The sequence below is a fragment of the Hesperophylax consimilis genome, chromosome 27 (assembly GCF_061612785.1).
Source record: "Hesperophylax consimilis isolate HC1 chromosome 27, BYU_Hcon_1.0, whole genome shotgun sequence".
NCBI classification, from domain to species: domain Eukaryota; kingdom Metazoa; phylum Arthropoda; class Insecta; order Trichoptera; family Limnephilidae; genus Hesperophylax; species Hesperophylax consimilis.
In genome coordinates this window covers 7700875-7723604 of record NC_142862.1, presented here as the reverse complement: position 1 = coordinate 7723604, position 22730 = coordinate 7700875, and positions in this window count along the sequence as shown.

The following is a 22730-nucleotide window of genomic DNA, read 5'->3' as shown; positions in this document are numbered from 1 at the left end:
TAAAAATAAATTAAAGTATCGTAAAATAGTTCATTATAACATTTATGTATACAGCAATATTTTTTATGCAAAATCACACATTTATGTATAAATGGAAAAACTTCTATAATTTAACACAAAAGAATCAAAGAACTAAGATGTATAAATGACAAAAATAAGAATACAAAATGAAAAATATTAGGAATATAAATTTCAGACGTGGCCAGTTAAAAAAAAAATTTGGTTATTAATAATATTTAATTTACTACTTTTTAACACTTTTTCTATTTTCTAATTTTTTAAATTTTTAAGTTATATAATTGTAAACCCATTGAATTCATATGTAAAAAAAATAACCCTTTATTTATATCAAAAGAATGACTTGACAACAATAAATAGAATGATTTGTTTCCAAAATGTGTTTGGAAAATTAAAAATAATTATTATTATTCAAACACCTACGGTTCGCCTCAACTCAAATATTAAAATTTCTAGAAGTTTTACCTATATAAAGATAGATGAATATTTGTCTATACTTATCTATTTTAATTATTTTTTAATTATCCTGATGAAGAAGCCATTGGCTTTAAAACTTTTGATTATTATAAATTAAAAGTTGTGTAAACAAAGTATCTAATTTATATATAATATAAGGTTTCAACTTTAAATTATACATGGGGGTTAGTAATATTTGTTTTTTTGACTACCCTCATTGGCCACGGGAAGGTTCAACTCCGGGTTCCGAGCCAACTAGTTCATCACAAATGGCATGACAGTTATTTTGTTTATATTAATTAATATCACAAGTTAATATTATAAAACTACCTTCATAATATTATTAAATATATAAAATTCACAGTCGTGTAACACTTTCTTCGTTTTTTCCATTTGCCAACAATGGTCACATGATGCAGAATCATAAGTCAGAACCTTTCACAAACTGCTGAAATTTTTTTTACAAACCTAAGATTATGGATTCGGCGTGGGAATCATTGGCTTTGGGTTAAACCGAAGTTTACAAAGAAGTGAATATCGGAATAGGTACAAGCACTGAAGAGATAAACAGAAGTGTGTTGTGGGCGTATCGGTAAGCCCGAAATAATATGTAATAATCTATCGCTTAGGGTGAATTTAATCAAACATTTTCAATTTTGGGAGGCGGGTATTGTACTGAGATCCAGTGGAGGAAACAGCAGGAATAGGAAGAGAGTGCTATTTGTCAACAGGTTGATTTGGTTGATGACGACTTTACTATTAATGTTTTTGGCTTTCCGTAACTCTAGTGCCCCTAAGTTATCCATTCTAATCCCTATTCCGTTTTTATGTAGTAAACTTATTACTATTTATATATTTTCCGACTTATGTCCGGATTAAATCTTCACCATAGGAAAAATTAAACCCTTCCACACACTTTTCCACAAATGAGCATCTAGTCAATCCACATTATGCAAGTGCATTATATAAGCAAAATAAATACAAGAACAACACGTCAACTCACCAGAGATCAAATGGGAAAATAATTCACGGACTCCACATATTTTCATATTAGAGGGTTCGATTTGGTAGAATTTTTAACAGGGCCTATAAATCCTACTGATCCCTCAGCATACATATTTAAAAATTACTACATGTATTTAAAATGACTTAATCCTACATGTATTTAAAATGAATTATTATTAGACGTGTGGTCTGTTTCAACGAGATGGTTTGCAAATTCGGAAAGCCATTATTATTTAGATATGTTAGGTGCTCTTTGACACGGATATCAATATTACGGTTTTTATTTAAACGACATTAGTTTATTGTCAAATCGGTTTAGAGCACACTTCTAGGGATTATCTATCCAGCGGGCATAAGTATCTTCTCTTGTGGCTTGAGACTACTTTCTTCGAATCAGTGACATCACTTTTGAGAAAAAAGAGAGCGGGCCACTGTTTGCCAATGTGACCACTTTTCTCCACACCACACTTCTATAACTAACAGAGCGGTGACAACACCACAGACACATTGTGATTATATTCGTCAATCAGGGTTGGCAAACTGGATGGATGTTGTTAAAATGGTGTTTTTATAATTATATTAAAAAAGTAATTTTTCATTAGTTCAAGTATATTACACAAACCGTTGCACATAAATAAAGTATCAAACGAAACCATCACAGATTCAGTCAGTTTTTCATGGATACTCAGTGACGTTTCATTTTCGAGTTCATATCATTTTTTAAAATAAAAAAACTGCATTGAAAAAAATTACGGCTAGAAAAATATTTTTAAAAATATCAACAAACAATGATTTTAAATATATGTTTATTATTATACTTAGAACTTATATAACGTCATTTAAAAACGAATAACACACCACGTCATTAAAACGCACTGTTTGGTTGGTACGACTGAACCTATATTACGTACCTAATACCCGTACCTATTACGTACCTAATACCCACAGTGTGCACGCCTAAAAATCGCTCCGCAAATAATATTCAAAATTAATAGTTTATACATCGAATTTAATAAAAAAGACATTGATAATCGCATAACTGTGTAACAGTAGTGAACTTCTTTACTTTATTTAAATAATAACGGCATCGTTATATACATTTTTAAGTGATTTTAAAATCTGTGAAGTGAGCTTGTACAGTGTTGTTGCCTGTAATAACCACTCAAAATCAGAATACCTAACATTTCTAAGCTCACAGCACTAATATAACAGTATAATCGCAGGTCCCGCTATATTGGTGGTGGCTAAGCGGTTTAGAGCGGCAAACGTCACTTGCTTCAAGCGCAGTCCCAAGGGAACAGAGTTCGCTCCCTCCCGTAACCTAACGGCTTTTTTATTTTAAAATAAGTCGATTTTAGTACACCAACCTTCTACATAAATTACAACGCCATCTAGGTGCAATACGCCAAAAACACATTAAGATGAACAGGCAAAAGAAAACCACAAAAAAGGCGCCATCTAGCGATTCGGAAGAAGACTATCACACTAACAAAATGATGAAATTTATGGAAAAAAAATTTGAGGACTTATCAGAACAGTTAATGAAATCTTTTAACGAACAACTGAAAAATGAACTCAGAGAACTTAAAAAGTCTGTGGAATTCTGTTGTAATAAAATTGACGAATACGAAGAAAAAAATAAAATCAAAGATAATTTAATTAAACAATTACAATCAGATAATAAGGAAATCAAAATGCAATTGAACAAAATGGAACAATTTCAAAAACAAAATAATATTGAAATACAAGGTGTTCCTTTCAAAGAGAATGAAAACTTACCTAAAATAGTTCACAATATATTAGAAACAATAAAATGCGAAACTGAATTACCTAAAATAACAAACACATATAGAATTAAAAACAGAAACCCATTAAGTAAAAATCCAGGGATAGTAGTTTCTTTTCAAAACAAAGAAAGTAAGGACAATATTATAACCCAGAAAAGAAAATATGGTACTTTGTACCCAAAAAATATAAATTTTTCTGAAGATTATAAAAACATTGTTTACATTAATGAACAATTGTCACAAAATAATAAACACCTCCTATTCCTGGCGAAATCATCAAGACTAGGCTACAAGTTTATCTGGGCAAAAAATGGTAACATAATGATGAGAAAAGATGAATTAGCCCCAATCATCCACATAAGGCAGCCGGAAGACATTCCCTCCGAATAAACAAACAAGTGACCATAATACATGTATAAATACTTCATCATTGTTCAAAATGTCTGATGAAAATTTTTTGCATGAAAACTTTATATGTAAAAACACAAGTGAACTAAATAATCATTTTAAAAATGTTAATTTTTCAGTTCTAAATATGAACATACGGAGTTTAAGAAAGCACTTTGATGAACTCTGTGTCCTAATCGAAAGTCTAGATTTTTCTCCTAGTATTATTATATTAACAGAGACACAGATGAAAGAGGTAATACCCTATAACCTGCCAGGATATATAACCATTTCATCTAAATGCAAACATACTGGACACGATGGAGTCACGGTATTTATGAATAATTGTCTCATGAAAACTGCTTTCGAGATTTTAGATTTTAAAACAGCAAATGCTATTAAATTAACATTTAACCATAACAATTATAATTATCTGCTAATAGCTATCTATAGATCACCTTCACTAAATGAAACTCTCTTCAATAACGAACTTAATTCGCTTTTAAAAATGACTAACAGAAATAACTTCAACTTCGCAATATTAACCGGTGATATCAATATAAATATAAATGAAAATAACAAAAGAACAAACTGTATAAATGAGTACTTAGATTGTTTGTCGTGTGCTGGATATCAGTCTTACATAAACTCACCAACTAGAGAAAATTTGAATAACTCCACGACTCTAGATCACATATTTGTTAAATCACACAAACACTTAAAAACAACATCTTCAACTCTAATAACAAACATTACTGATCATTACCCAACATTTTACGGACACAACATCTTAACTGCAAATTCAAAAGAAAATTCTGAAACAGTTGAAAAAAATAATATTAATTACCTCACATTAAATAATCTACTTCTTTTGGAAAATTGGGATCAAATTCTATCAATTTCAAACCCATATTCAGCATTAGAATCGTTTTATAAAACTCTCCAAGAATATATTTCAAAAAGTACAAATAAAATTGTTATATCTAAGAGAAAATATAAAAAAATTAAACCTTGGATAACTGTAGGAATAATAGTCTCCATTAAACAAAGAGATAAACTATATAGAGAGATGCTAAATTATCAAAGAGCCTGTCAAAAAAACAATGTCAGAACAATGTCCTTCATGAAAACAAAATATTTACTGTATAGAAATTTACTAAATAGGTTAATAAGAAGTTGTAAAAAAAAATACTATGGTGAACAAATTGATAATGCAAATAATGATACCAAAAAAACGTGGAATATTATTAACGAAATAACGAATAAAAAAAGAATAGCATCAACTGAGGTTAAGGAGATTAAAATAAATAACAATATTATAACTGACAAATCTGACATTGCAAATAACTTTAACAACTTCTTCACAAATGTCGTAGACCAAGTACTTGAATCATCCAGTAAGATTGCTAATACAGCGCCCGTTGACTCGTCTCTGCTTTTGGTACCAACAAACAATTCAATTAACTCATTAGATTATTTTACACCTATCACAACTAATGAAATTGAAAAACACATTGACAGCCTAAAACCAACAAATTCTTCAGGAATTGATAATTTATCAGGTAATACACTAAAAAAAATAAAACAATATATTTTAACTCCTTTGCAACATATTTATAATATATCCCTAAAAGAAGGGTATTTCCCAGAACAATTTAAAATCTCCACTATAATACCAGTTCACAAATCGGGTGACACACACATATTAGACAATTACAGACCTATCTCCTTAGTTTCAAACCTTTCAAAAATATTTGAAAAATGTATCAAAAATAGAGTTATGAAATACCTAGAACAAAACAATATTCTGTCCGAAAATCAATATGGCTTCAGAAGTAAATTAAGCACTGAAGATGCAATATTCGATCTGACAAAAAATTTATACACATCTGTTGATCAAAATAAAAAAGTCTAGCTATATTTTTAGACTTAAGAAAAGCGTTTGATACTGTAAATCACAATCTACTCATAAAGAAAATTAATCAAATAGGTTTCAAAAAAGATGCACTAAAAATTCTCACTCACTATCTCAAAGACAGATTACAAAAAACAAAAATAGGGAACTTTTATAGCACAGAAACAGTGATAAAAAATGGAGTACCACAGGGGACTGTGCTTGGCCCAATTCTGTTTCTAATATATATTAATGATTTATGTAATGTTGTAATCCCTGGTAAAATTGTATCTTACGCTGATGATACAGCAATAATAGTAAATGGAAAATCCTGGCCTGAAACTTTTTTAAATGCAACAAAATGTATTTCATATGTCTTATCATGGCTAACTTGTAATAGACTTTTCTTAAACTATAGTAAAACATTTTACCTAACTTTTTATAAAAACAGTAAAAACAAACCTCCCAATAACCTTAAAATTAGACTACATAATGCTAACTGTAATAAAGTAACATGCACCTCTTGCTTTGAAATTGGAAAAATTGAAAAGATCAAATATTTGGGTATATATATTGACACAAATTTAAACTGGCAACCACAAATTAATAACACCGTTTCTAAATTAAGATATCTGACGTACATATTTTATAGACTTAAGGAAGTACTCAATGTTGACAAATTGAAAATGATTTATTTTTCTCTAGTGCAATCCTCAATTATGTACGGTATATTAGGATGGGGTGGCGCACTAGATACATTTATAAAACCACTACAAATAGTACAAAATCATATTATCAAGGTTATATATAATAAAAAGAGGACATTTTCGACTGATCAATTGTACAAAGAATCTCAACTATTCAATCTCCGTAAACTATTTTTACTTCAAAGCCTGAAATACGTCATGAAAAACCAAAATAAATTTCAAAAATATGAACCCAAAATCAACTTTAGAAGAAATCATGTATTTTATACCCCACAAACCAATACCAAACTAATGCAAACTCACAGTAGCTTTATTGGACCTCGCACTTTTAATCTACTACCAAAAAAAATTCAAGTAACAACTAAACTAGCGCAATACCAAAAAGAATTAAAGTTGTGGCTGTACAATGCAAATGTTGAAGCATTATTCATTTAATTTTTACTTTTTTCTATTTTGTTTCTGTATAGTCATTATTATTTTATTTTGTGTTCTTTTAATTCATATATATTATCTTACAATCTTTATTTTTACTTTGATTTATTTTTAATATGCTCCTCTTGCACAATCTTTTAGAATAACTTTAATTATAATCCTACCGTTTTTCTTTATTATGCTTACTGTTTTCTATTTTATTTTTACTGTTATATATTTTAGGTACAAAAATCTGATGTATTAAATTATATTACCCACGCACAGGCTGCGCCTTAGTGGGTTCCCTTTCATATTATTAAAAAACTTGTATTGTGAAATATGTAAATTGGGAAAAAATAAAGGAAATAAAAAAAAAAAAAAAAAAAAAACCTGCAGTTTCATCACAATCAGTCTACGTGAGTAGTGCGTCTATGGTCTAAAACATCCAAATCAGGGTTGCTATTTCGTGGAGAATTCCCCAAAGTTGCGGGGAAATTCAAAGATTTAAAGAATTTTGTTTTTTGCGGGGAGAACCTTTTTGTGGGGAAAATGCAGGGATTCTGGGCATTTCTTGTTTATCAATAATCTACATTGAAAAAAAAAAAAACAATAATTGTGAGAACGCAATATATTTCGTTTTCGTTCGCAATTTTCCACAAAAGTCTATTTTCAAAGTATGAACTAAAGAAAAAATCCGAAAATGACTGTGAAAAATAACCTTTTTGGCAGTACTTAGCCTACGCCTTTGGCGAAAATAAGTTATCCGAGAATGCTTGGATTACAATGCCACGAAGAACATCATTTGTCAATCAAATTCGCCTTTGATTAAGGTTGAAGAGGGACAACTCAGTTTTGGAGTTATTCCTTATATTTCAATAATCATTCGTGCATACTGAAATTCTGTACATTTTATATATTTTCAGTGAAAACTAATCAACTGATGCTTATCAAATTACATTAGATATTAGTTAAATCATCAAATCGATTGTAATTGCTGTATCAAAGTATAAACATGTTCCTATTTTTATAACTATTAGTTCAGTGAACAGTGTACCTCGCGACCAAAGAAATATGATTTAATTTTTTTCTTATTTAACAATCAAATTTATTCAAAACTCATAAGAATTTTAAGTAGGTACTTAAATACCTACCTACTACAGCCACCAAAAATATTTTAAGTAACATATATATTTTTTTTAAATTTCAAACAAGCAATTGAAAAAAAATGTTTAAAGAAATAGGTAGCAGGAGTCACGAACAAGCGATATCTAAGAGGATAAAAATATGGTATCCGAAACGGCGACCATCTTGAACCGCAACCGGAACGTAAACATATTAATTCCTAATGGACGATTTAAAACTAGCTGTCAACGAGGCACCCAACGACTATAAAACCCAATAATAATACAATCATTTCATCATACTGATGATCTGAGTTGCCAAATTCGACAGTCGTATTTCATGCATGTTGACCGCTCCTATTAGACTAGCACCTATGGTTGTGCAAAAAGTAGTTTATGCTAGACAATAGAACACACGACACAACAATGGCTGATGTAGAAATCATCTCACACTGCAAACAATGCCATACAATAAGTATACCGACAATACTCGCAGTTTCCTAACATTACAAACGTTGACTTGCGCTTGAGAATTATTGAGAAGTGGTTAACCCTCGACTCTCTGTTTACCTGGTGTTTTGAGATTTACGTTTAGAGATATTTCAATTTTTAATATCACATTTGTGATATTAACACACTTTAATTACTGTTCAAGTATTCTTTTTCTCTGCAATAAAGAGAAAATGAAAAAAATGCACATACTGCAAAATAAAGCAATGCGAATAATACTTAAGCGCAACATATACACACGGATAAGAGACATGTTAAAGGAGCTGAATATTTTGACGGTGAAGCAAACTGTGTATTTGAATGTACTTATTTTTATACATAAAATTAACTTAGGGATGATGTCTAAGGAACTGAAAAGAAAAATAAATTACAATAACGAGATACACGGACACGGGACGAGAAATTCTAAGCAAATTAGATTGCCAACAAGAAAAAAAACAAGCACCCAAAAATCTCTGATGTACCAGGCCGTTCAACTCTATAACAAAATCCCGAAGGAAATTGCTGTGATAGAAAATATTAATAAGTTCAAAAATGAATTAAGAAAATATGTCTATCTCAATTATTAATGTTTCTTTTTTTGTGACTTTAGTGAAATATTTAAAGAAAGATTATGTTTGCCAAACAATGTACATGTTTATATGTTTATAAAACTATTAGCACACATGAAGATGTGAGCTAACTTAAGATTAATAAATAAAATTAAATAAATAAAATATTATTTATCCACAAGGTTCATCAACCGCAACACGAAAGAATAATGATTTTTCTACAAATGCTACTTTATGCAGTTTTTGTCATTGATTCCACTTCGGACCATAATATTAAGTACGATTCCGAAATTTCAGTACGTTCGTAGCCAAAGAGCCTGAGAAAACGGCTTTCAAAGTTCGATTCCAAAGCGATGATGATCCAAGTGATGGTTTTTCGACGATTGCTACTTTTATGAAGATTTTGGGATTGAATCCATTTCAGACCGTTATTCTTAGTACGATTGACAATTTTCATTTCGTTCGCGCCATTTTTTTATTTATTTTTTATATATTTTTTTTTTATATTTAATCTTAAATATATTTGTATTACAATTGTATAGTATATTGTCCTCCACGCTAGGAGTTCACCTATGTTGTGGACGACTTATTCAATTTTAAAGTTATATAATACTAAAACAATAGAGTTTGAGAACAATACAAAACAATTTTATTTATATATAATTTGTACATTTATTTATAACAATTACAGGTAATATAGCCTAAGACGTTATAATTGTACCATTTATGCAGTGTATATGCAATGCCAAAAATCTCGCAAATGCGCTATAGGACACAAAAAATAAATCTATTTTTATCTACCGCATTCAAAAAGCACGTAGCTCGCCCCACAGGTGAGTTCATAAATAAATTAGTGCGGCTTGCTCTACTATATAGAAGATTGTGATGACGTTGAGTTTGAGAAAAATTGAGTCTGAGAAAACGGCTTTCAATATATGATGACCATAATTCTTAGCATGATTTCAAAATTTTAGTCCCTTCAGTGCCATAGAGTCTGAGAACCATTTGTGCCCGCAAGAATGATGATTTTTCCAGAAGATGTTTTACTTTGGTTCCATTCACACCAAATTTCTTAGCGTTCCAAAATTTCAATCTGGCATCGTAGAGCCTGAAAAACGGTTTTCAACTCTAAGGGCTTAGTTAGTTCACCGCTATTCATTATCTAGCCAGTTATTTTGCATAATGAATGAATTTATTCGAAAAGTCGTACGTATTGACGCTTATCCGATACCTTGAAGCCTCGCTAAAAGCAGCAGCTTTCGTCTATCGACTGTCGGAATCATATATTGACCATGCTCCCGAACATCGCTATCTGACCATAGATGACATTGGGCTTTATGGATGGGTATATAATCATCGGTAGTTACGCCTATCGATACGACATTGTAAAGTTATCTGTGTATTTCACTGTACTAGATTCCAGACCGTAATTCTTAGCGTAATTCCAAAATTTCAGTCCGTTCGGAGTCCATAGAGCCTGACAACGCGTCCAAGTCTTACATTTGTGCCCGTGAGAACGATGATTTTTCCACAACTGCTACTATGGTAGTATGGTATATGTAGTATGATATAATCGCCGTGTTTATCAAAGACAGGTGGTTTTACAGAATTTGAACAATTCAGCAAACTTAATTTTCGTGTTCTGTGAAAGTTCTATTCATATTCTGCTTTTTTTGTTTCCGTTATATAAAGCAACTGGCCCATAATGATAAAATAACAGAACTTGAATCCAACTTTCACAGAACTAGAAAACCAACTTTGCAATTTGAATTGTTCAAATTATCTGAAACAACCCGTCCTAATTAAGTTGTCTCCAAAATCATGAAAAATCGAATTATTTAATGACCTGTATTATGCCTGTATTTCATAATTTAAAATACACATCGATAAATTAGCACATATCCTTACTAGATATTTGCAACACCTTTTGATTGAAAAAAAAATATTACTCCCTCTGGTTGTGTATTTTGGCCTCAAATCTAAATTTAAGTTTTGTATGAAAAATGGCGCGTAGGCATTTGGCGTTTCTCGTAAGGCTCCGTTACAAGCGTTCAAAAAGAAGAAGATGATTTTGTTGTGATAATATTTAATAAAACACGACTTATTGAAAATAGTACAAAAATAACTCAACGGTATGTGAAGTACCATTTAAAGAAACACTGTAAATGATTTAATAATATGTTAAATAACAGAACCAGATGTGTTTTCTTTATTTTCGCAGTATAAGGATTTTCACTGTCTTAAGCATTTAAGCATTTGATGGTCCAGAATTGCTTGCATTGATAATTTTTCTCATTTCACTACGTAATACTACAAGTCGGGATTTATTTCAGTGCAGAAATTCTGGAACTAACTACCAAATGTATTCCTCATTTACCAAAATACTTATGTAGGGAAATAATTATACCGAGTCACTTGACATCTTTAGTTTATCATTTAACAAAAAGAAAAGATTATTTCCGAGGCAGCTTAGTTATGTATAATAAATATTGTACAATTTTACTATTCATATGTAAAAGCCCCTAAAAATGGCGTTAATAAATAAAAAAATATGGATAAAACAGCCTATAATTTATTTCGTTGTATATTACAATTTTGTGTGGGATTTTTCAGATCACATTTTGTAATGGCTAATTTTGGGATCAGTGACATTTTGAACTGGTTTTTCTGCAAAACAAATAAATGAACAGCGTTCTTGATATATTACATATCAAATAAAATATCCTTTTATAAATGCGATGAACATTATTTTCTGAATTTGTATTTCAGATATCTATACCTCTAACCATACTAATTTTAGTTGTTTGTGATGTGGTGTGAAATATTTCTGTTGTAACTCCTTCTTTAGCCAACGTTTCGGACAGCATTGCAGTGTACATCATCAGGGCAGATGCGTAAAAGATTGTGGTGAAGTGTGTGCTTATGTGTTTAGATTTTTTTTTCTTTCCTCTATTCGTAAAATATATTTGAATACAGTTTTTTACATGCTTTTCGACTACCACACTAGACACATGTCCGTATTATGGTAGTCGAAACTTGTGTATAATTACATGTTCATTTGTCAATATATTATTTTGTTAAATGCAATGTATTTGTAAAATAGGTTATACTGTTATAGGCGATACCGTTTGATTTAAAATGGTTTTCTGCTTTTAGTTTTGGCGTGGCCGTCAATTTCCGGACACCAACAATTCTTTATTAATTAATGAGATTTTTGTGATTTTCGATTGCCTCTGTAATCAGGCGTATTCTATGCGTTTTGGGTCTTCCAAGGAAACCAATTCAAAGTAATGGCCGGCTTCAATAAAATGCTCGACAAATGCCAATTTGTCAGAGCGTCTGATTATATTATAATGTATAATTTTTATTTATTTTTATGTATGCATTCATTTGCAGTTTATTATTGGAGCTTTATAAAAAACAACGCGTATATACTATTTAATTTATGCTACGAAATTTCTGTGTATGCGTATAATAATGACCGACCATAATTTTTGTCGGCCGAAAGCCAATTGAGGTTATGTCGTCGAATCTAGACCGAAGACCATCGCAGCCTTGAATGAGTATTGCCAAAAGTTTCGGAATAATAAAACGTTTTCGCTTTTTATGAATTCGCAGAAAAAACAACACGTACTGTGTTATTTAATCTTCATCAGGTGAGTGAGTACGTACATGGTACCTACATATTATTTACGTTCATAATATTATGCTGGTACCTACGTGTTTCTTTATTTTTGTAATATTTCCCAGTAGTCGAAACCACAATGCTACCTTATCTGTCTGTATATAATCTTTGCCCTAATTCAACTCTCGACATATTTTTGACTACCTGCCGAAGGACCCTTAGAAAGCGTTCAAAGACCTTTTGAAAGGGAGATATGTAAATACGAATGTTAGAGCGAGCGCGCTAATATTAAAAAAACGTTAATAATTAAGCGAAAATTGTGAAAATATTTAATAAAACACGACTAATATCTCTCGACAAAATGAGCAAATATCTCTCGATAAATGCATGTATCAAAATAGCCATTTATTAGAAGTTAAATCAAAATAATACACAGTCTAATTCATAGATTAAAAGTTAAAATTTAAAAGAAACGTTAAAAATTCAAGTATGTGTGTATGTTATTGTTTTTTTTGTGTTTATAAAGAACTGTCAAACTCAAATTTGAATATATTTGAATGAGAAGAACAACCAGCCTGGTGTAGCCATAGCAATAAAAAATCTAATAATTGAATAAATCTCTAAATTATTGTACATATAGGTAGATACTCGGAGAGCAGAAGTTGGTAGTCACCGCCAAGTTTCGCATTGACCGCAAAAATAGTAAGTACTGCATTAGACAATAATACTGCGTTTACAATAAATTTAACATGCACTTGGCTTTTCGATGTTTATAGTCGCGGACTAGAAGTCGACGAAAGCGTGGGTCAGTGGGTAAGCCGACCATACGTTCCGCTTTGAAAGGGACAGTGCCTTTTTTATGCCATTAACTTCCCGTCATGATTGAAAAAAATCAACCAGCAAAGAACATTTTTTTATGATAATTCATCTATTAATATTAACAGATGTATTTAAAAAATATTTAATGTTTGGTTTGACTGAGTTTTGAACCTCCCTCCCCAGGGACTGACTCTTAACTGCGGCGATCTTTTAAAATATCTAAAACGTTAAAAAAAAGTTCGACTGAGTATTGATATATAATGTAATCCAATTTCAGATAAATGCTTGTGTGTGAGTGCCACTAAAAGTTGGAAGAAATCATTGTTATGGACAACGAGTCTATCTGTCGATTTTCAGCTCGATCGAATGTAGGAAAGTGGGTTAATTTCCACTTATTCACAAAATTCCATTTCATTCATTCATTCAAGAAAAAAGTCAATTTTTTTGTCTTGGCACGTTATCGGTGTGTGTTTTGATCGATGCCCTTAGGGTCTGATAGAAATGGAATTTTGTGAATAAGTGGAAATTAACCCACTTATTCACAAAATTAATTTCCACTTATTCAGTCCCTGGGGAGTGAGGTTCTAAACTCAGTCAAACCGGAACTGAATAAGTGGAAATTAATTTTGTGAATAAGTGGGTTAATTTCCACTTATTCACAAAATTCCATTTCATTCGTTCATTCGAGAAAAAGGTCAATTTCTTAGTCTTGGCACGTTATCGGTGTGTGTTTTGATCGATGCCCTTAGGGTCTGATAGAAATGGAATTTTGTGAATAAGTGGAAATTAACCCACTTATTCACAAAATTAATTTCCACTTATTCAGTCCCTGGGGAGTGAGGTTCTAAACTCAGTCAAACCGGAACAGAATAAGTGGAAATTAATTTTGTGAATAAGTGGGTTAATTTCCACTTATTCACAAAATTCCATTTCATTCATTCATTCAACAAAAAGGTCAATTTTTTAGTCTTGGCACGTTATCAGTGTGTGTTTTAATCGATGCCCTTAGGGTCTGATAGACGCCATTGCCTGTGTGAGAACTTCTTATAAGATATCTACGTAAAATCGTCTGTCCGCTTATTGTCTTTTGGTTTGTACAATTTATTTATTGAAGAAGTCTATCATGATATTTTAAAATATATTAATATTGGGTTATCTAGCTAAAGTATTGCCTGCCATTCTATGTATAAGTCTATAGTGCCAGAAAAAATACCGTTAGTAATATAACCACTCGCCTTCAGTCGAATTTCAACTTTATCATATTTTTCCACTGAACATTTGAAAAATCTATTACCTAAATCCTAAAGAAGAGTGTCTGTGGCTTGGGATTTTGGATTTAATTTTCATACAAACCTACAATTTTATATCGAGATTGATGAAAGTTTTGCACACTTGACCTTCAAAACAATATGATGGTCAATATCTACATTAGATTTGGCAAAACTCTGGCCGGGCGTCTTTGCCGCTTTATTTTGATAAAAACCTAGGAAAAATATTAAAAGGATCAAAGAAAATAAGTATCGAATCTTCTCTTATTATTATTTTATTTAAGTTTTAATCCAGCAGGACTGGGAGGATAGTGTATTATTGTATCATTTTATCTATAATACACTATCGCTAAAATGTCGCTTTCCCAAGTGAATTAACTTAATTTGATCTTTCTACCATTTTACCTAAAATTCATAATTTAGTAGTAATATTTTTTTCTCGTACTAAAATTGTTGGAATTGCTGTCTAGAAAGATAGGTTTACCTAAATAAATAGCCAATCTAGGCACATTGTTTAACAATGCAGAAAGGATATGAATGATATAACAGCGACATGGAACACAGCATGAGACACAGATACAAAAAATGTACTAACATCCTACCGTCCCATTTTGGTGCCAATAAATTACGGTCAACCTACAAATCAAACTCTCTTTAACAGAAATTCAAAAACAGCTTTTCCAATATTGCAACAAAACGGCAGATTTTCGTACGGCGTCTCTTCGAGACCTGAATAAGAAAGACATCAGCTGACTCTGGGACTTCAAAAACAAACACAGTAATTTCACAACACGGTCACACTATTTCTACTTTAGTCCACTTTGTGATAATTTATTCTGATTTCTGATTCATGGAAGTCGAAGTGATCTTTTAGAAACATTCATTCACCTCCTATCCAATGCAAATTAGTTAAACAATTACTAACTGCCTGTATAACCTTGGTTTTATATTGTTTTCAATTTTAGCAGTGCACTCTGCACTGTTATTGCAGATATATTATAGAACAATTATTGCGAATATTAAAATATAATTTATAAATACACGCCGTTCGGAAACTCGTCGCATAAACGGGAATCTGATGAATCTAATCACATTTAAAGTCGATTATATTGTATAAACCTCGTTTGATTTAAGCTTTCGTTTTCGAGTAAATCAGGTGCGAAATTGGAATTTTTTAGGTGAAATTTGAAAAAAAACAGTTGCTTGGGGGTTAATATCAGCTGTTTAATGTTTTTTTTAGTTGCCGAAAATTGGAAATAAATATATGTGATGTAGATTGATGTAGATTCACCAGATTCTCGCTTGTGCTATGATTTTCCGGACACCGTGTAAAGCGCTATTAAAGTTAAATGTCACAGTAGAAGATTGATAAAATACGTAGTTCCTAGCTTCAGTGTAGTACGAAAGTGAAGATGGCCCTGATGAAAGCCAACCTCCGACAGGAGGGGACACTAGAAGAACAAGAATTGTACACACAGGTTAGGTTAGGTTAGTGGCCAAGTGGCTGAATGATGTTTTTTTGGTTCCTACTTAAAATTTTGCATAGTTACAATGTATCTTTTTTGGGAAGAATTCGCCAAAAACTGTCCGAAAAAACTGCAATCACCATTTATAACTCCATTATTGTTCCACATTTTAACGACCGAGAGCAAAATAATTTTCAAATTCTCCAAAATAGGGCAATGAGAACAATACTCAGATGCAATAGATATTCAAAAGTAAATAAAATGTTAAACGAACTAAATTGGCTAACAGTGAAACAGATGTTGACCTTGAACACGATGATATTTGTACACGAAATAGTAAACAACCTGCTACCCAAATATTTTTCAAATAAAATTGTATACAACAAGGACATACACACACATAAAACAAGGACTTGCAATGAAATCAGGCTACCAAAAAAGGACAAGGCAAATACTCAGAATAGTATACTATATAAAGGGATGAAATACTATAATGCGCTGCCGGAAAATCTAAAGTCTGCCCCGATTGGAATGTTCAAGATGTTGTGTAGGAGCCACATCAAGCAGGAAAAAATATAGTATATTTATACGTAACAAATAAATTAGTAATTTGTAAATTTAAATGTATAAATTACTAAAATAAAATTAATAAATACTTAATAATGTCCTTAAAAAGGAGGACTAACTCTGACCATAAATAATTTCCATTACATCTTCGCTGTTTGGAAATCGGTAGATAGAAGTAATGTTTTAATATTTATATTTCTACCGAGAAAACGATTGCACAATAATTAGAATCCCCAGAAGAGCCTTTAGCAATCACTTGCAAACAATTCTCACAACGATACTTAATAATAGCGGTTTTCCCAAATAAATTGCGCAAATTTATACGAACGGGTTTCAATAACAATTCTGGTGAATAATTTGTACACATAATTAGGACGACAGATGAAAGCAGTGACTATTATAATTATTCAGTTCCATGGACGATGCGCTTTGAAGCATTCATCACCAATTCAAAATATACATTTTTTATTGAACATATGAAAAATACGAAACCTTCATCTTTATTATAATTCATTGATATTTCAGAACTACACAGCACAGCTCTTGATGGAAATGGTGTCTTGATGACAAAAATTCTAAAATAATAGCTATTCAAATTTTATGACGCCAGAAATCATCAATCCAGAATTTTTCTTGCCTGTTTTCTCCCTCCTACACGGAGAAAAATGAGTAGTGCTAATTATTAAAATTATTTTTAAATTATTAGTATTTCGAATAAAAACGGGATTGCAGGACTTAACGAATGAATAATATGCTTCTTGATAAACTCGGTAAATTACAAATATATATTTTTTCGATGTCGGAACACGTGTTCATGAAAATCCGAATATTGTTGCATTTTGTCGTGTCAATGCAAATGCGCGTGTTCCGATGTTGGCAGTTTACCATTAAACCCTTTAATTTATTCGTAAGGCCTGAAATCCCATTTTTAATCGGATTACCAATAACTTGAAATTATCAATAGGTACTCATTTTTCTCCGTGTACATTATGAGGTTCAAGGTCTCCAAATATGACATAAAACATATCTATTTTTTTAAACAAATTACTATAAGCAATAATTATTAGATTGAAACACGAATACAAATTGAAAAAATCTTCAAAACGGGAATTGAACCCACATAAAAAATTATATATTTTTTAAACTGAACAAACAAATTTAACAGAAAGCTTGTTTCAACGGATCTCTCAGCGGCAGGACCATACAATTCTTCAAAAGAAAAATATTATAAATTTACAAATGTTACCTATTTAACTTTAACAATTCAATTTAAACTAAAATAGCACAGTTATAAGGTAAATATCATAGCAATTGTGTTCATTGTGTCGTCGTAAATGTCCATTACTGGTCTTTGTGTTCGGTTTGGTCCTTGACATGAAAAGAGTGCAATAGAAATGGGCAAAATCACGTATCGTGGAGCTAATACACTGTTATTGGCTGGAGTTAAGTGTTCTGCGTTCACGGATGGAGAATTTAATAGGAAAATCATACGTTCAGTCGTTCAGGCTGTTTGGCGATGTCCTCGTTGGAGATGCGTGATATTTAACTGGGAAATTCAGATAAACGAGGTGAATTTTTGTATCCAAACTTTGTTAACATATATTTTAGTAACATTTTTCAAGGATTAGTGAAGTGATACCACGTAAAAATGCTTACAGCCCCATCAGCATTACTGTGGGTTCACCATTTTTCTATTTATATTGGATAGCAACGTTTTTTTGTTTTTTTTATTACAGACTGTGTGTCCATTTACAATACACATGTAACATTAAACTACACAATGTAAAGAATAATAAATAAATGATACGAAACAATGAAAGAAAAAGAATAGAAATAACAAGTTATAAATAGTGATTTTTTGCATTCATATGCCTCTTGAATTCTTCAAGGCTACTATTAAAACTATCGATAGTCTTGGAGGCGTTGTTTAACAGCGCCATACCTCGTGTCATGCTATGCCGAGCCAGTACGTCCGTTCTGCCACGTGGGATACATAGCAGATCATGGTGCCGTCCCTGGCTGTAGTTGTTCGGTACGTATAACTTATAGCATTCCAGAAGGTATGGGCTATCTATTAAATTATTAAGAATTTTGTACGCCGTTACTGCAAGGGCCCCACTCCTCCTCGAGTGGAGACTTTGGTAGCGCGTTTCGGCAAGCAATTTTTCGTGATGCATGAATCGCGGGTACTCTCCGTGCATTCTCAAATACATGTATCTCAAAAACTTTTTTTAAATCTGTTCTAATTTTTCAATGTATTTTTGTTGGTATGGGGCCCATACAGCGGAGCGTATTCAATTTTAGACCTTATAATGCAGTTGTACAAAGTCATCATTGCCTCGGGATTGGAAAATTGTTTGCAGAGTCTTATGACAAATCCGAGAAGCTTGTAGCATGATGTCGTCAACTGCAATATATGGTCCGAAAACGTAAGTTTGGGATCAAAGATTACCCCAACGTCCTTGATGGATTTTACTTTTGACAATATATCATTTTTGATGCAATAATCGAATTTTATAGGGTTTCTCGAACGTGTATACGACATAGCGACACATTTTTTTGTATTCAAAAATAATTTATTTTCATCAGCCCATGATGAAATTGAATCTAAATCAGTTTGCAATTTGACACAATCTTGACCACCACAAATTTTCTTAAGAAATTTTAGATCGTCAGCAAAAAGCAGGCAAGTTGAATGTTTGATGCATTCTTGAATGTCATCAATTAAGATTATAAATAGTAGAGGCCCTAGGTTTGACCCCTGTGGCACTCCAGAGAATGCAGAAAATTCTCTAGACCTGTATCCGTCGATGCAAACATATTGTTTCCTATTCCTTAAATACGTTACAAAAAAATTTAGGAGGGGTTTGTCGAAACCAATTCTATGTATTTTTCGTAGCAGTACGTCATGATCTACTCGGTCGAACGCCTTGGCGAAATCCGTGTAGATCACATCAGTTTTATGTTGAGCATCTAATCCTCTTGCTACTCTCTGTGAGAGTTCTAGAAGATTAGAGACGGTGGACTTATTTGATAGAAATCCATGTTGGTTTCCCCAAAGAAACGGTTTAATTTGTTTGTTTAGCTTTTCGCAAATTATTGTTTCAAATATTTTTGGGAGTATTGACAGAACCGCTACTGGTCTATAGTTCTGGACTTCCGTTTTTGTTCCAGATTTATGTATCGGGCTAACCTTGGTAAGTTTCCAGGATTGAGGAAAAGTGGAAGTTGAAATGCTGAGGTTGAAGATAAAGCATATCGGGTTAAACAAATGATAAAAACAAAAAATAAATTTTTATAAGTAAAACAAACAATCCCTAATTGCAACTAACCTGACAACAATGAATATTACGCAGAAATTATTTTTAGAGAGTCCCCACTGTCTGGAGCCAGTGGAACTTTGGAACACACAATTTGGGTACGGTGTAAGGCTGGAGTTAGTGGGGAGGAGAAGGAGATAGGAAAAGAGTAGCTAGAGAAGTACCTGGATCTTGGATCCTGGATCAGGTCGCCGAATAAGACTTAAGTCTGTTACATATAAGATTTGTAACAACGTGTGTGTGCATCATTGGAGGGGACCCACCCTTTCCTGACGGCTGTGTGAGGAAACTGATTGTTTAACCTCCTTAGCCGCACACGTCAGGACTCTATTTTTTTTTGTAAAAAGAAGCTAAATTTATTTTAAAACGATTCTAGAACCTCCAATGTCCCTGCATGCATGATTGTTAGTAACATAAAAATATACAAGCCGCGTATCGAGGGCAGTTTACCCCACTATCACGGGGCAGTCCCGGCAAGAATGAGCGTGGCAAGCGGCCTGGCCACAACGATCCCAAGCACCCGCGTCCCTTAGCCAGTTTTCCGAGAGTACCCTCGAAGAAATGTAAATGGGGGAGGGGGGGGGAGATACTCCCAAAGACCCTAGGGAATGAAGTGAGCCTCGGGTCACCGGAGGCAGGACGGAAGGGGACCGGGCTCGCGCAAACATTCCCCAGGCCCGCTCATGATGCCGGGGGAGGCACCCGTGGTTCGTGGGACAGCCGCACCGGATTAATGTCACCTTACTGGATGCAGGAACAGGGTCTATCCGCCCCCATGATGGGGAAATAAGTGTGTGCATCACTTTACTTACATCGCATCTATGGTCTTGGTGTGTGGGACCTTTAAGTACCTACACATTGTCATTTTGCTATTGGTCAAATGGACAGCCCTGGAATTCTGACTTGGAGAGTTGCCAAACCTGAGGGAGCAAGGATCTGTGATTTGCATTGGAAGCAGTCTCCATTCTTTGATCACAAGCATTCCTCTTGGCTGAGGTTCAACGAACACATTCGCCAATTTTTGTGAGCATCAGCTTTGCATATGGAGCATTGACCATTGGATTGATGGAATCAGATGGCATCTGCCGATCCTCATTGGTTAAGAGGGACCCTTTTGGAGACCAGCAGCGTGAGGCTGTTTTGCATTGGACTACAAGACTATTTTTTGGATAAATTATGAACTGGGAGTTGCTGTGAAGAACAGGAATCTACTACTTCGCATCAAGAACGAACTGGTATCACACCTTCATTTTACCTTTGCAAGCCCTTTGCCAGACAGATTATATAGTAGAATGTTAATTAATTTATTTTTTAATTTTATCTTTTTTGTGTTAATACATTTTTAGTATTCTTAAATATTTTGTTATTTCTAGATGATAAACCCATCCTTACTTTTATTTATTTTCACTTAATCCCACGGTAACAAGTAATTTAAAATGTCGATTCCGAATACGATATTGAATGTATTCTCATCTTTGAAATGTGCTGCACATAAAATTTACTTGCGCAACCTCTAGATTAATAGTCAAAGATCTAACCCCTCAATCACGGAGGCTGGTAAAAGACATGAGATGGATGAGTATTATTTAGGTTGATTTATTCAAATTCCAGTACAAAAATAGCGAAGTATCAAACCACTGATCTTCTGAATTGTGTTCTTATTATAGGATAATAGCGCGAGAAGCAACTCTGCAAAGAAGATGTAAATATAATGTACACTATTAATTTTTACTCTGTTTAATTGGTTTGTATGTTAAGTTGCACAATAGTCCCAATTGCTACCAACCGTCTGGAACCAGTGAAACCATGGTACCCCCAACTGGGGTACGTTCTGGGGCTGAAGGTAGGAAGGGTATGGAGATGTGAAAGAAAAAGGTGTAGAAGTACCTGGCTATTCGTATCTGGTCACCAAACACAGTAAAAACCATTTCAATTCTGAACGATGGTCGTAAGTGCAAACCAGGGCGAGCTTACAGTTTATTATTTTAATTGAGTAAATTGTGAAATAACACAAATTGACAGTAAAAAAAATTACTTGCGGACGCCGAGATTTGAACCCGCGACCTCCTGGTTGCTAGTCGAAAGTCTTTCCCCTCGATCGCGGAGGCTGTCAATTTTTGTGAAACACCTCACGTTCATTCTTATTCAGAACCCTCGACCTCCGATTCCAAAGCCTAGAACCTTACCCCTCTCCCAAGGATTGTATAATGAACATACTTGTATTTAAATGCATCAAGAGGAAGCCATTAAGTATGAATTGAACATGCAAAAAACCATGCAATTACCACTCACGGTTAATTCTATGCCCAACAGCAACTTTTCACAGGTGTTTAGTCTTTAGATTACAGACTTGTATTTTTATAGACAGGAAGTGATTGCATTGGGCACAATTGATCGATTGCATCGGAACGGCCGTCACAACGACTAGGAGATTAGGCAAAGGTCACAGTATATACTACCGGTATCTCCGTGAAAATTGTTCAGGGAAACCAGTCGAGATTTCCTGTACTTGAAAGGCATTTAATTTACTTTAAATTGCGGAAGAATGGCAAATTTTCTTCACACGACTCCTTAAATATATTTTCTATCGTACGTCACCTAAAATAATAATCGTTTTTTTATGAAATGTCATCTTAAGAAAACGTTTATAAGTTGTCTACACTGAGGGTCATTCTAATGACTATTTAATGAATATATCCTAATAGATGCAGTCAGTGTTATAAAACTAGACAAAATTTCCGCAAGCCGAGGCACTGAATTTCCGCTAACCAAGCCTCAAATTTCCGCGAGCCGAGGGAAAGAAACAAATTTTCATAAT